The sequence below is a fragment of the Trachinotus anak genome, unplaced genomic scaffold, assembly GCF_046630095.1.
Source record: "Trachinotus anak isolate AG129_WGS33_773 ecotype Australia unplaced genomic scaffold, CSIRO_AGI_Tana_v1 ptg000034l, whole genome shotgun sequence".
In the NCBI taxonomy this organism is placed as follows: Eukaryota; Metazoa; Chordata; class Actinopteri; order Carangiformes; family Carangidae; genus Trachinotus; species Trachinotus anak.
Genome location: NW_027273885.1, coordinates 1,722,344 through 1,738,591, shown reverse-complemented (window position 1 = coordinate 1,738,591; position 16,248 = coordinate 1,722,344). Strand labels below are relative to the sequence as shown.

The 16,248-nt window shown below is 42.5% G+C and overlaps 1 protein-coding gene across 3 annotated transcripts in view; it reads left to right on the top strand.

The window, feature by feature from the left end:
* Positions 1–16,248, top strand: part of LOC139614596 (dehydrogenase/reductase SDR family member 13-like) — a 138,835-nt gene that overhangs the window by 90,383 nt on the left and 32,204 nt on the right. For all 3 annotated transcript variants that reach the window (XR_011687095.1, XR_011687094.1, XR_011687096.1), the window contains 2 exons: positions 5,451–5,649; positions 6,370–6,558. The gene's annotated coding sequence lies outside the window, so the exon portion shown is untranslated. The remainder of the gene's footprint in view (positions 1–5,450; positions 5,650–6,369; positions 6,559–16,248) is intronic.

Genomic DNA, 16,248 nt, shown 5'->3' with positions numbered 1-16,248 from the left:
CATTTCTGAGACTGCAAAAATAATAAAGAGTGACATATATAAATAATAATTCTGCTATCAGGAGCTGTAAAACATAAAAATAGCCTTACAGCACATGCAGGTAATGTATAGCACTTAGTAGTGTTTGTAAAATTAGAAACTACTTTTTCATAACAACCGCACAAAGGTTTCATCTCAATCTTTCAACCCCCTGATGACTGATGTTCCACCTGTGCTGCACATGCACATCAGCTTCCTGGTTTGAGATGAGTGACCCTGCAACAACTGTCCAATTCACACACTCGGTACTCTCAGTGTGTGTCCAGCCACTGTCATTGTTTACAAGCCACAGGGCAGAAGGACGAGCTGCATTGTGTTTGTTGTGTATGGGCTGGAGGCACAAACCACCAGGGGGCATTGTGTATTCAATATTGCACCAAGAAAATTACCATAGAAGCAAAACAGGGTGCATTGTCACTAACTGGCCTCCAGTGAAATGCTGTTGACAGGGCTCAGGGAAGTGCTGCAGGTTCCAGTGAGCAGTCTGTGCACTCTGCCGAGGAGGAGGAAGATGAGGAAGAGGCTGCCGCCGACCAGAAGAGCCCAGTCCTCGTCTTTAATTAAGTATCTGAAACATCAATTTAAATGTAAATATCGGCGGTGCAGCGCCACTCATGCGTAAATTAGAGGGTTGGCCCAGCCACGTTTCTCTCTCTCTCCCAAGTCCCTCGCTCACTTACGCTGACATCTGCTCACAGCTGCTAGGCCCGGGGCTGTCCCCCCCTGCACGTGCACGTGCTCACGTATGCACACATGCACGCACACACACACGCGCACACACCCATATTCACAAAATTTTACAGGCATATTAGTATTTAGTATGTTTTCTTTGTGTTTTACTTATTTTATACATTTTTTACTTTTATTCATTTACTTTCATTCACTTTGTACAGAACTTTGGTGTCAGCTCGAGCCGTGTTTGAATGTGCTCCAGAAATAAAATTGACTTGACATCTCTACTGTCACAACTATTGCACCTCAGATGAGCAGGAAAACTTTTTTTATTAGTTTTTTTTTTTTTTTTTAATTTTCAGAACCTTCACTTAGTTTTTAATGTGCAAACTGAAACTAGGCCTGACATCAGGTGGATGTAAACGATTAGTCTCAACCTCAGAAAAAAACATCTTCACTCAAGGCCCACTTACTGGCCTTTTAAACCACATCTCATGGCCTTCTTCAGCAAATTTTCAAAAGTAAAACTCAAGAGCTTTTAAAATTCTGAGACTGAACCACAGAAAAAAACTGAGCACACTTTTACTGTTGTAACCTTAAGTTGCTGCTGCTTGTTGTTTTTTTAATTGACTATTTCCCATCTTTTATCATGCAGGCATCACTTCTTAATAGCACGACTCAAAGCCCAGTACAAGTGAACAAGTGATTAATAAGTTTTGTAAGATGTAGCAGCTCCACAGAGCTTACAGACATTTTCAAGTATTCATCAGTAGTTATGTGTCCTTTACATTTTTGTGCAAATTTTATTGCATTAATCAATATTTTTCACATTAACAAGGAGTCAAATGTCTGTGGGTAATGTGAAGGGTGTCGCTTGTTGTGACAAACATGGCCATTGATAGCAAGTCCAGGTCGACCCAGATTCTGTGGAGAATCCTTCATCTTTGTGTTATGTCTTTTTTGATTATAAAGCAGGTCTAGGTTCTATATTAATACTGTGAAAGTATCAAAGCCTCAGTCCACAGAGAAATGCACACAGCCTGTATTCAGACACTGAGCCTTAAAACCAGCCGTCAGGACTTCTGGAACTTTGTGATGTCACAACAAAGCAGTTGCTGCTCTCAGCCATGCCCCAAGCCCCGCCCACCTGGACCCACCATCCAGCCTTGCAGGATTTGGTTTCTCTGAGTGTTTACCTGAAATCTGCTCTATTTTTATTGGCTCACTCAGAAAACGGTCACATAAGAGAGGCTCAGTTCCCCTCTTCTGATTGGCTGACTGACCTGTTGTTACTAAAGCCTGAGAGAGGAGATGTAAAACTACCCTGAGATGGTTTTTAAACATATCTTCTGATGGAGATCAACACTTCAGATAAAACACAGTGAAAGTGTACAATATGGGACCTTTAAAACCACCAGACTCAAAGTATAGAAAGCAGAGATTCACAGGGAAAATGCTGATTGGATAACAGCTCCGCTAAAGCCACCATCCAGGCTCTGGAAACTAGTAAAAACAAATATATTTTTGGTTTTTGTTGGTTGAGACCAAACCAGATCTACACAGAGAGTGAATATTGGACTCATCCAGTGGACACAAACACTGTTGCTGTGTCTGCTGGGTGTGTAAACAGGAAACTCTCGGCTAACATTGGAGCTGTAACATCTTAACAAGGTGAGATAATGTCAGACTTTGTTTTTGAAGCTACATTTGCCTCCAAGTAGCAAAAACTTTAAAGTCACTTTAAGGGACTTTCTGAATCATTTCCTCTTTATGTGAATATATTCAAGAGGGCATGACAAGATACATTCACATCATTGCTGCTTCCCAGCACAGAAATGTTTTTTCAGACACAATGGTGACAGAGGAGGTGGGGGGGTTGTATGCAACCAGTGGTCACTTACATCTCCAACCACCCTGTTGGAGCGTTTTAATAGTGAGAGGAAGCAGGACGAGTCACAGCTGCTGCAACATGAAGGTGAAACAAGCTTCAGCTTTGATCACATTTTCCCTCCTGCGAAGCTCATCTCATCTGTCCTCTAGGTCCAACAGTCTCAGCTGAAACTAAAAGGTGACAGAGCCTTTGCAGTTGCTGCTCCAAAATTACGAAACCCGACGTGCTCCCTCCTTCTCTACTTTTAAATCTCGACTGAAGATGCATTTTTATTCACTGGCACTTTTTGGTTCAGTAACCTTTTAGTCCATTGTCGTGTCCATAATTGTGTATTTTCTCCTTGTTTTTACACTATATTTTGTATGTTTTCTTTGTGTTTTACTTATTTTATACATTTTTTACTTTTATTCATTTACTTTCATTCACTTTGTACAGAACTTTGGTGTCAGCTCGAGCCGTGTTTGAATGTGCTCCAGAAATAAAATTGACTTGACATCTCTACTGTCACAACTATTGCACCTCAGATGAGCAGGAAAACTTTTTTTATTAGTTTTTTTTTTTTTTTTTAATTTTCAGAACCTTCACTTAGTTTTTAATGTGCAAACTGAAACTAGGCCTGACATCAGGTGGATGTAAACGATTAGTCTCAACCTCAGAAAAAAACATCTTCACTCAAGGCCCACTTACTGGCCTTTTAAACCACATCTCATGGCCTTCTTCAGCAAATTTTTTTTAAAAGTAAAACTCAAGCGCTTTTAAAATTCTGAGACTGAACCACAGAAAAAAACTGGGCTAGCCTTGGTGCTCACCTCTAAATACCCCCGTATTGATGACAGTGCTGTGACTGGAAGCCTGTGATGTGAACCCAAGCTTTACGCTCCCTATTCACACATACACACACAAGCCTACAGTATATACATGTAGGCTGTCACTGTGTGTGTGTGTGTGTGTGTGTGTGTGTGTGTGTGTGTGTGTGTGTGTGTGTGTGCGTGCATTTGCTTGCGCCACTAACTGCCCCTTCCGCTTGCTTGCTCTCCTTCTGGAGGCACCCAAGTGGCACAGCTGGCCTTTAGCTGTCCGTCTGGCCTATCACGACACAGCTCATAAAGAAGAAGGATGATTTAATGGAGGGGTGGAGGTGATCTCTTCTTACGGCCCCCACCCCCCCAAGGAGTCCCTCCCATCTCGTTGCGAGCAGGGGCCCCTCCGTGGCGGTCACAGAGGAAGACGCCAGCCCCGTATCACCTCACTAACCTCGAGCGGAGCTGATTAACCAGCTCATATTCAGTGGTTTGAGGGTGAAGAAGTGAGACAGTGCTGACAGTGTGTCCAATATCTGCCGTTTGTGTATCCTCCCTCAGCCTCGATCGTGGTATTAGAGGATGACACCCTGGTGTAATGCCTCAGGAAGATCTCGGCTCAGAACTAAGACTCAACTAGTGTTCAATCTGCGACTGCCAGTTGTGCTGATGGGTTGTTAACTGCGGCTAAAGGAATTAGGATTGACATGTTCACTCTGCAGAACAATGTAGCTTTTAAGTGGCGTCGTCTCCTCTCCTCGTGGCTCTGCGTGTGTGAGAACGTGCTAATCGGTTAGACAGAGCTAATCTGAAGTCAGAGATTTCAACAGGTCGGCACATTTCCATGGGATTTTTCTTGTGTTAAAGCTGTTAAAGCCTGACCTTCAGAGCGGGGCTGAGCGTTGAATTAGTGCATGTATTCTGCCACTCGTGCTGCCATTCAGAAACGATTGTTCTTTATGAATACGGTATCTTAAAATAGGGAACAATGGCCTGGAAGACATTCACATTCTGAGGTATTAAACCATTTCTATTGTCATTGGACACCGGTGATCCCAGGTCTGTGCTGCTGATCTAACCCAATCCCCAGAGTGATCTTCTCTCTGCTGCAGCTGCAGATCACTTTTATTCTGTCTTTTGAGAAATTAACAAAACTATAACCACAACAAAAGTTTAGCTGGAAAAACAGCTCAGAGAGACGTGTGGAGTTCTGCTTACATTCAGTGTTAGTCACCACAACACATTGTGTGTATCCTCGAGTGTATTTACCTCCTTGGGAAATATTTGCAAAGCCTATTTTTGAAGTATTTGAAATCGAGCATTGTTTATAATGCTCGGTGTTGCTCTTCTTCTTCTCTGCCATTGCAGCTGTAGAGTTGCAGAATCGTGTGACGCCACCAGCAGGACTCACCTGTGTTTGTGCATGTTGTGCATGTGTGTCCTCATTTGCCAGCACGAGATAAACCCCTCATAGACGAACAGCACCAGGTCTGAGACTCCACAGGGAACAGATGATCAGCTCCAGCAACAGTTCAAATTATGATTTTAATTTCATTTACGGCATAAATAACTGCAGGTCGTCCAATTATCTTTTCGGGATGATTTGAGACATGTAACAGAGACAGTGGTAAGAGGTTAGAGGTCAGCCAGTCGATTGGTTTGCCTGAGTCGACGCTTTGTTAATTATCAGAATCAGCAGGCTTTGGTCGGTGCCTCCTCACGTGCACAGAAATCATTGTGTACCTGAGTTATATTTAAATAAAAGTTAACTTTATATGAGACGACTTCAGTGATGAGCATGATAAGGTTGTTTATTGATGTTATTATAGTATTTGAATGAAGATCATTTCTCCTCTGCTGAAAACGTGCTGCCTCTGTTTTGCTAGCATCATGGGCAGTTGAATTTGGCGAGCCAAGCCTGGCAGAGCGGCGGGCACGTGCACATATCTGATCAATGGAGGGTCACTTTTGTTCAAAACACCCGTGTGCTTGTGATTAACTCCACCTTTCCCTTTCTCCTGATCATGACGAGCGTCTGTTTTCATCAGGAGGTAGATGGTTGATCTGTAAGACATGATGACATCCCTGCAGTGAGACTGAGAGCTGCGCCTGACGTGTGGATTGTGGCAGGTCCGTCAACTCTTTCCTGCTTGCAACAGACTATAGCTGACTCTTCTCAGTGCAGGAAATGTCCCAGTGCTCCTGACGGGCCAATCGAGTAAAACAAAAGTGATGCAACAATCAAAGGTATAATATATATTTATAATTTTTTTTTTGCTGATCAATTCCACTCTTATATCTGTAAGCTATGTAACATGTTTAGCTTCAGGGCAGTGGTACCTGCTACTTTTTGAACGTTTAAAGATAAAAAAAACTAAACAAATATAAAATAAAAACTAGATTTTGACCTCATGATGTTCTCAATACTGCAAGGTGTGTTCCTAAATTTGGAAAACAAGTTTAGAATTGATTGATTTATTGCAAAATGCAATCAGACGATTCCTGAATCTCTGAATTACAAATCTATGCCAGTTTTTAAACATTCAGTGCCAATGCTTTTAAAATATGGCACTTTTCACACTTTTCATTACCTGTGCATGTCTGTTGTTATAGTGGAGTTAAGGTGAGCTCTGGTCTTAGCTTTGAACAAACAGTAAATGCAACCTGCAGAGCCATTCAATATAAGGCTTTGGGGGCTGTGATTTTAGGGCAGTAACACATCAGGGAAGCTAAACTTATCTAAACAACCTGAACCTGTTTAACTTTATTGTTCTTGGCATGAAAACTTTTCTTAGTTTTTTTCTTTTATTCTTGAAAATGGACATTAGCAAAACTTTGCAGAATCAGCGTTAAACCAAAACCATCAGCTGAAGTATGAAAACTAACTGCACCCAGCATGTACAGTACAGGTGCCATCAGTTATATGCAGTGTCACCACCACTGTAACCAGGATGTTCTACATTTCAGAACTCACTGTTCAAATGCAACACCGCCCAAGTTAAAGCCATGAGAGCCTTGGCCTGCAGCACTTCCCGTCAGTGAGAGTGGGGATTTGTGGCAGGGAACCAGCTGACTGGTAAGCCTGTCCCAGCGCTGGTGCCCACTGGCAGCCATCAGCAGCTGCAGCTCGTGCTTTGGAGGACCACCCTTGCCATGGTGAGTAATTCCCCTGTCATCGCTCCATACACCCGCACCTCGATGCTGGCTGGCATGGCTCCCCATGCACATTCTTAGTCAACCGGATTAAGCTTGCTTAGTGTGAGCTCTCCGGGATCACCTATACTCCACATTATACACTCACAATGCTGGCTCACCAGTTTGGCTACAACAGCCTGTTTTTTTTTCACTCCCCTCCTCTTCCTCTTTGAATTGGGAGCATATGAATGTGGTTCCCTCGAGCAGAGAGAAGAGGATTGAGTGGTGACAGAGGCCAATTGCATCCTGGCCTAAATGGGAGATCTGAGCTAATTTGCCATGCTATTTATAACTTGGGATTAATAGATGAAAACCACCGGTTGGTTGTGTTGTTAGATTGTTTCACAGCAAGACTGGTAAGGACTAATAAGAAGCCCAATAAAACCAGCAAGACTAAAAACTAAATCAAGCTGGTAACACTGCTCATTTAGTGTCACTAAATATTCTCATTAGCAACAAAATGAATTTTGATTTGTTTTGTTTGATTGCATAAATGCCACACTGCTTGATTAAATTCTCTCAGTGGTGTATGACTGTAATTTTACCAACAAGCAGACTTTGCAGAGTGGCATTTGCCTGCATTTGCCTGCATTCCTAGTGCAGGAAATGTTCTCATGTGAACGAGGAAGACCATTAATGTGTCACAAAAGCTATGAAGTATTGCATCACTTTACCTGCAGTATTTGCAAGGCTGTTAATAAATGATAAACTATGTCTTTAGGAGAGGATTTAGGATTTAGGAGATTTTTGTGACTTTTTTGTGACCATCTGTATTTTTAATGGATGTATCAAGGTAGCTCGCTAGTTAAGAAGATAGATATCCAAAATTTTATATCTCGATACAGTCCAAATGTTAGCAAACCCAAATGTTACAATATACAGTGTTGTCATAGTATATATTATTGTGTTTGATGTTTCAGGTGTTTTTTATAACATAGAATTATGCAATTGTATTTTATATATTTCAGGTAGAACTGATGCTGCTGTATAACAGCAGTTCAAAGTTTTATTTGTCACTTGCTGAGGTACAATGTACAGTAAACAAAGCAGTGAAATGAGGGTTAGACTTGGCAGACTGTGCAAAACTGCAAAAAAGAAAAATAATTTATTCTTTGATATCACAAAAAATATTGTGATATTTGATGTTATCGAACATCGGCCCAGTCCTACAAGAAAAATCTGTGACATACCCATTCTTAATCCTGCATACAAAGCTCTGATTGGTCAAAGAAACAGGCCTCAATGAGCACAAAACCAGACCAAATCGCTTAAGTACTGATATTGATGGTTATTCATGTCCAATGAGGACACTTAAAAGGAGCTAAGTGTAAGTTTTGCTATTGCTACATAGCTAACGTTGACAGCATTGACAGCTGTTTACTCACCAGTTTAGAAAACACATTATGAGTTCAGCATCAGCCTTCATCCCTTTATGCACCAAGAGCTGTTTCCAGCAGTGCAAAACAACACCAATGTTAACTCTTGTCTCTATTGCATCTTTTCTTCTACTGAAGTTAGGATGCTAACCAGCTAGCTCCAGCTTGTCACCTTCCGATAAAGCAACTGAATGCAGCCTCCAATCCGTAGCGCTGCTCAGAGGGCGTATTATAACCTCTTGTGTTGTAAAGAAAGCAGCTGGTTCCACTCTCAGACAATAACTGTATTTGAGAAAAGACAGACTGAGTTGTATAAAGCTCTGTCTGTATAGAAGAAGAGACCTGACTGGGCCACCAGTCTCTATGGATAAAGGAAAAAAAGGTTAGATAATCCAGTATAGACATGATTTGTGCCAGTCACTCTGCTCCATTTAACCTCCCCTTTATTATTAGGGTTATACGTTACTTCTGAGCTAACGTGTTCAAATAACAAAGCAGTACTTGAGTCTCAGCCTGACCTTCCAGTCGGGCGATTTTCCCTCACTGAATCCTGGGAAGGCTCTCCTGACTAAGTATTTTGGTATTAAATTGTACCTCGATGCCATTTGTGTCACATTATAAAATGCTAGCGGTACAGAATGTCATTTGGTGGAATCGGGGGCATTTGCTCCAGAAAATTAATGCGGTTTCCTCCAGGAGCTGTGTCTCTTTCTTCAGGCTTGTATTTCATCGGAAATGAAATGCCCCTCTCCCGGCAGCTCCCTTTTGACAAGAGTAATATTTAATGAATAGGACTATTATAAACTTCTAGGTCTTAGGGTATATTTCTTGGTAACGAATAGGCACGCAGACATGTCGGCGTATGTGGGAGTGCGTCGTGTGGAATTGGCAGAGACGTTCGGAGGCATTAACCTGGTCATGTGCCTGTGTTGTTTGAATAATCACAGATCAGTAAGAAGAGCTGTAAAATACCCCAATATTGACTCTAGAGTTTATGTTCACTTCACCATAATGTCACACAAGTATACACATTATTAAGTCTTGCTTTTTTGTGCACATGCAAGAGTGCAGTTAATTATTACTGTGATAATTAGATAACATGCATTGATTCATATATGTGGGAGCACATTTTTTATGCCTAGGAAATGCACATAAATAGTGTTTATTTGACATGTGGGTGAATATTTCTGTCAGCTCTCAATAAGAATGTGCAAATATGTGCTCTGTGCTCAAGCATACTGGTGTGTTTGTGCTCAGTGCCAGCAAACATATGCTCCTGCATGTGTCTATGTGCACGCACGCCTGCTGCTCTGCGCATCTACAGAATCTGTGTGTTTGTTCATGTGTCTGTAGGAGGATAATAGCCATCACATGGTCTAAAGTTAATTTCCCATGTAAATAGCACACTGCTGTTTAATCACACAAAAACCAGACAGAAATGGAGCATGTCTGCAGCGTTCATACATAATGAACTCAAGGTTTTGCAAATCAAATGCAGTATTATTTCTCTTGCAAACAAAGAGATATTCACCTGATTTCAGTCAAATATGACAGAACATGAGCCATGTGGAAGATAAGTGAGAGCTGCCTGACTCAACAGTTATCGTCCAACATGAGATAAGAGTTTAAAATTAAAATCCAACTCACACGTTTCACACTCAACCAACAGCTGAGGAAACTTACAGATTTTTATCGAAGATATCAACACTGTAAAAAAGTTTTTGGTACTCAGGTGTTGGGATAATGACAGAAAATCCACAGCTTGTAGGCTAGGTGTGGCCTCACAGGTAGACCTCATAGGGGGGGGGGGGGGAACTCTGATGCAAACTTTTTATTATTTCTTAAAATATGCATGTTTTAGTGCATTGCTGTCGTATTTACCATAAAAACAAACAAATAAAAAAAACTTGTCAAAACCCTGAAAGCCAGGATTTTTCTGTGAGTTTGTTTTTGTATTAAACATTTGCGTACTCCTGACTGTTAGTATCCATATGGAGCAACAATTTGAAGAGTAGATCAGTCCCTGTTTCTTAATGTCAGTTGGCAGTCGGTAGTAATGTGCCACCAAATGGCAGAGAAGAAGAACCCTGCTGCAAGTAAACATGAATGTCAAAATATGCAGTGCAATGTAAACTTAAAGGTCCATCCAGTCTAAAGGTAGATGTTCATATGTGTTTGTGATTATAAAGCAGGTCTAGGTTCTATATTAATACTGTGAAAGTATCAAAGCCTCAGTCCACAGAGAAATGCACACAGCCTGTATTCAGAAACTGAGCCTTAAAACCAGCCATCAGGACTTCTGGAACTTTGTGATGTCACAAGAGAGCCTCAGAGCCTCTCTTCTGATTGGCTGACTGACCTGTTGTTACTAGAGCTCCAGAGAGAAGCCTGAGGGAGGAGATGTAAAACCACACTGAGATGGTTTTTGGTTCTTAAAACCACAAATATATCTTCTGATGCTTGTCAACACTTCAAATACAACATAGGAGAAGAGTAAAATGTGGGACCTTTAACTTCAGAGTACCAGACGACACAGTGTAGCCTAAAGTAGTTATTTTTCACCTCTAAGACTGAATTGAAACTACTTTCTGCACTGCAGACAGTGATGTCTGTGGATTTTCAGGAGTGACAGGGACAATATTTTTGGAAAAAGACCCTGCTGTTGATTTTTTTTTTCCAAGTGTCGCGTTTCAATGCTTTTAGCACCACAAACTAAACTCCACTTATAGAGCAAATAACAACAACTATCATGCTAGTTACCTTTTGGATCATGTGAGAAAATATATATGTTTTAATGTAATATGAGTCAGTCAGACCTTTAAGCACAGACGTGGCCAACATCAGAATCAGGCACAGGAAGAGTCGAAACCTGCTGATCTGAGCTCTTAATGACGGAGAGGACAACAGGCCCGAGTAGCGGTGTGTCAGCTGTTTGCCACCAGCACTAAAGTGCAGGAAGCCAAAGGTGGTGTGCATGTGTGTTTGGAGGCACCTCGCTCTCACTCCGTCACGCCTCGGCTCACCGCTGACCCCTCCTCGTCCTTCACACCGGGGCCAGGAGCACCTCAATAATTTCGGCAGCGGCAGCAGCGGCGGCTTAAAACCGCCAAATCATAAAAAAGCCATGGCGAGCTCTAGTGAATTACGAGGAAATATGGCCTTCCTTTACAGCGGGGGCCGTGAATGAAGCCATAAAATTATGAGCAGTTTTTATGATGGCCCATTGAAGTAGGATGCTTGTATATTGATGGTTCACAGGCTGTATCCCTCTTCCCCCATGCGGTGGAAGAGCTGACAAAGGGGCCCCTGTGTAACTATTTTTCATGCATTTAATATATTAATTATCCGGTAAATGTTCCCCAGGCAGTGCTTGGGATAGCAGAGAATGACAGCTTTTCGATGAAGCTCCCGGGTTGGCCCATCAGGCCGCAGTGTATTACGTGGGAAAGGTCATTGCGGGGTTAATGTAACTTTTTATTTGCTGATTTTTCATACGCGGAGAGGGAGGTAAGGAAAGGAAAGGAAGTGTGGTTATTTTAGGAAGAAAAAAAGAAGAAGAAGAAGAAGAAGAAGAAGGAGTGAGAGCAAGACAGAACGATGGGCAGGGACAGAGGCAGAGGGGTGGTGTGTGTTGTGAGCGCAGAAGATAACACTGAGGTTTTTATTATTGTGTTTGGGTTCAGACTTTTTTTTTCTGTCTTGGTCTGATATTGCAGCCTCCCCCCTCCTCCCCCCTCCCTCAAAACACACACACTCCCAGACACACACTCACAAACAGTAGCTACTGGCTCTGTGACATGAGAGAAACTGATAGGTGAACCCCACAGTAAGAAAGGCATTACTCTGGTGTAACTCACTGATTGTCTGCAATCATCCATATCCCACCTTCACATCCCATCCCAAATCAATTCTTGATCAATTTCATGCCAGGGAAATAAATCATTTCTCCAAAATGGAGAACATATTCAGTTTGATCATTTGTGCTCTTCCAGAAGTAATTAAACTGCTGGGTGGAATAACTGAAAAGATTACTGTGCTGCTGCTGCTGCTGCTGCTTTATGCCAACTATTTCTTCCCTCTACAGTTTTAGATTATGATGCTGGAAGTATCTCTTTCAAACATGGTTATGAGAAAGGAAAAAAAAAAAGAAACAGAAGAAAAAAAAACTGACTTTTTTTAATCACCATATGCACCCTCACTAATTCAGGTGCTCTGAAGTGCTGTCAAGAAACAATTGAGTGGAGAGTCGGTTGAAATGATCAATTGTGCGCGGTCCCTAGGTGGGGCTCTCATTTGCTGGCGCATTCCTCCAGCTGATTGAGTTAATTAGGCCGCCCCCACATCCTGCTGATTGGATGTAAACATTAATATGCCAGAAAATGACTCCGTCGATGTTTACCGCGGCTTCCCCGAGCCACGCTAAATTGATCGGCTTTGAAAAGAGAAAGGCTGAAGAAGAAGGAGCGGCTGCTGTGATTTGATCCCACTTGGAGATAGTGATAGGGTTCAGAGGCAAACACCCTCCTGTCCACCACCCCCTCCACCCCCACCTCCCACCAGCTCCTTCTTCTCTCTCCTCTTCATCTCTTTCCAAAAGCTGCTTGTCAGTTGTTTGGCGCATTTTAGAAGTGTTTGATTTGATTTGTTAAACTTATTCTGGAATTAATCAGATTTTCTTCCAATTTAAAATTTGTCTGTAAACTTCTAAGTCCTCCCTGGACAACCCGCTCACTCCTCCACCCAGCCCTCGCGACCCCCCCCCACTGAAAGTTGAAAAGCTTGCAGTGGTGAAATACAGAGAGAGGACGGTGGTGCGCTCCGAGATGGTCTTTTATAAATCAGTGTGCGGTGTGAAGCCCCAGCTCGATATCTCATCATAGACGTGGTGGTGTTCAGAAAGTGGCCGGAGCAATGAGCCAAGGCTCAACTATCTATTTGGAGGTGTACATGCTTTTGTGCGAGTGTGAGGGTGGTGTTTCTATTGACCTGTGAATGCACCATTGTACGCTGATTTATGAATATGTGCTTTCATGAGTCCTGCATGCATTCACAGTTTACAGAGAAAACATGGTTCATTTGTCAGAGAGGCTAAAATGCACGCAGCTGAATGAGCACAGATAGTCACTCTGTTAATGACTGCAGCCCAGAGGGGATGTGACAAATGATATGAGCTCTCCTCACTGTCACTCAAAAACTAAATATATTTTTATCATATTTTGAGAATTTACCTTTTTCTTATGATATAATTTGTACAAAAGAGCTTGGATGTTGAATGTACTGCATCAAAGACTGGCCAACGAAATGACAGTAAAGGAATCTTGACTCTTGAATCTCTTAAAGTGTCAATAACTGCAAACACCTTTTTTTCTTTACTTTTAGTAAATTATGCATCGACCACGTCAGGAGGAGGTTGGGGTGGATGGGTGAATATGACCCAGGAGAGCGGTGTTCGATTTCCATGTGACAGTAGCAGTTTATGTTGTTTCTATTATCCATGACCGTTCGTTATTATTGTAACCATGACAACAAAGATCGGCTGATCTTAAGGAAGTACTTAATTTAACCCAAATCACCATCTTTTCCTAAACCTAAGCAGGTACACCGCTCTCTGTACAGTCCCTATGTTTATTACTGTAACCATGACAACCAAGGTCCAGTACACCTGCTGCCGTAGAGGTGTTAGTTCAGGAGTCACTGCTATGGGTTGTATCAGAGAAAAAGAAACATGACATGTAGTTGTTCAGGTTGGAGCACTTGTTTTATCAAAGAGCCGACAGTGATAGAGACGGACTGATGAACACAGTGGAGCGTTCAGCAGCAAATGAGCCAGAGGTTTTTCTCAGGAGTTGTTGGAGACCAGAGAGATAAAAGATGAAAGGTAAATGTTGGACTTCCACTCATTAAGTGGACAGAGACATGAGTTGAAATGGATGCTAATGTTGCGCTGTGTCTGCTGGATGTGTAAACAGTCAACATGTTAGCTATGTTAACACAAAAAAAAAAAATCACGATATTTCAGGAATGTGTTAATAAAATGAAAGGGGTGGAGATAAAGACCCAACTTGCAATAGACCAGAATCATCCTTTAAATTTGGGGCCTCCAAGCTGCTGATACCAAACCTGGCCCCTCCTCCTCCCACCTCCGCATACAAACAACACTTACGACTGTTGAGGGTAACAGCTCTGTGGTCTGACAAACCATCAGTGGGCTACCCCCCATCTTCCTGCCTCACCCGTCCCATCCTCATCTCACCCCCCTGCGGTGCATCAAGCCCCATTAACCCCCCGTCTGCCTCTCTGCAGACTCCCTGTGTGCTTAACACAGTGGCGTTAGCGTAAAAGATGCTCCTTCAGATGAGCTTTGCACAGTTTAATAGAGGTCTTGGAGAGGTCCACATTAATATAGTAAGGCTGCTGAGAGGAGGCCATGACTTACAGCTCCCGCTCCTCCCACACTACACTCAGTCTTCCCCATTTTTCTGTCTTTATTTATTTTTATTTTTTTCTGAGACAAGTCATTTGGCGGTGTGGTGACACGTCTGTCCTCACGCTGGTGGTACTGTGTAAACTTTAACCTCGCAGCTGGGTTATAACCTGCTCCCATCTGTGTGTGTTGACAGCAACGGTCAAACAGCCACAGGAAGGTGGTGACTCGTTCTGCCTTTAGCACTGTGCGGATGTTGTGGGTGTCTAGTTGAGCAAAGCCTTTGGCGCATAGGCCACAGTGTAGAGGAAGGATTTTCTGAGGGAGCTTTGTTTGGTTTAGTGCGCAGGAGTCAGAGTCCTTGATCCTCATGTATGTAGGTGGCCGTTCCTGATGCTATGCCTTATTTCTGTACCTTCTTTTAAAGATCCTCAAACGTCCCACTCTGATAACACTGTGGAGTATCACAACAAGTACTGGGCAGATTGCCATGAAGTTTTTCTTCTAGATATTTAAAGAGAATCCTAACATTGCTCCTCCAGCACCGACATCAGGCCAAAATTTTCACTTGTATGTAAGAAAAATCTAAATCTAATGTGCAGGATGCCATGAAACTTACTCAGCACATTCGTGCTCCCCAGGGGATGACTGTTCCGTTAGCACCAAGTCCAAGTCTTGATTATGACAAAAATAATAGATAACTCAAGTTATCAATACATATGGTGCTGTATTGACAACACAATATTTTTAAACCTCCACTTGAACAAATCAGGCAAAACTGATTTAAAAAGAATTAATTAATTAATTCCCTTCACAATGTAGTTGATATAAAATGGTTCAGCTGTGGACTGGTTCCTCTGTCGCTGGCGTTCCACAAGGATTCATCCTAGATCCTGTTTTCTTTTCCTGTCATCTCGTGTTCGTGCTTTCTCCAGACTAAATAATGAATAAATACGTTTCCTTTCAGGATGATTTGAAGACGGTTTTGCTTAATCTTAAATTCAAATTTACGATCCTCTCTTTTGGCTCTTTATTTTTATTTGACCTACAGAGCTTTGCTTTGTATCTGTGTTGCTTCTTCATATGCAGCAGATGTTGAACCTTTCATTAAAAACTGTGCCTCAGTTGATTCTACTTTTGTTGTGATTCAATGTCCTTTAAAACAGTTGCTTGACTTGTCTAAAATCCCCAGTAATAAATGAAAAGCAGCAGCAGACTGACGCTGACTTGATACTTGTAAACGCTGGTTTCTTTCCTACATGATGTGACCACTGTGCTACTGACTGACTTCTGTGTTGTGCAGTGTGTTTTTTGATTTTTGACTCGAGTGTGCCTGTAATTTCTGCACCAAGACACCATACACCTCTCCACACACACGGCTCCATTCTCTTCACAGACCGATTGTTATTTTTACTTTCCCTACTCCTTCATATTCTGACCCCTCTCACCCTATCAGCTGTTGTCCATGCCTGTCTCCACTCGTCTTTCAATCTCCACCTCTCTTTCTTCCCACTCTACCCTCTTTGCTCTCCATCTAGATCCCTTCATAGCTATACCACCTTCTCCCTCCCCTCCCCTCCTTCCCTGCCTCCAGTCCCCGCTCCCTCTCCTCCCTCCCTCCCTCCCTCCCTCCCTCTCCACCACACCACCACCCCACCTCCTCCCCTGTTTCCCTTCCTGCACAGCCGTCACTCTGAATTATTTTCAATGAGCTCCTTTATAGCGGGCACCAGATCTCAGCTCCAACTCATCACTGAGCACAGGGCTGGGGGGACGCGCTCTGCATTTCGATCAGCTCTGAGCCTCCACTTTGCTATTAACCCCTTTCACACTAAACCCCACCACCACCAC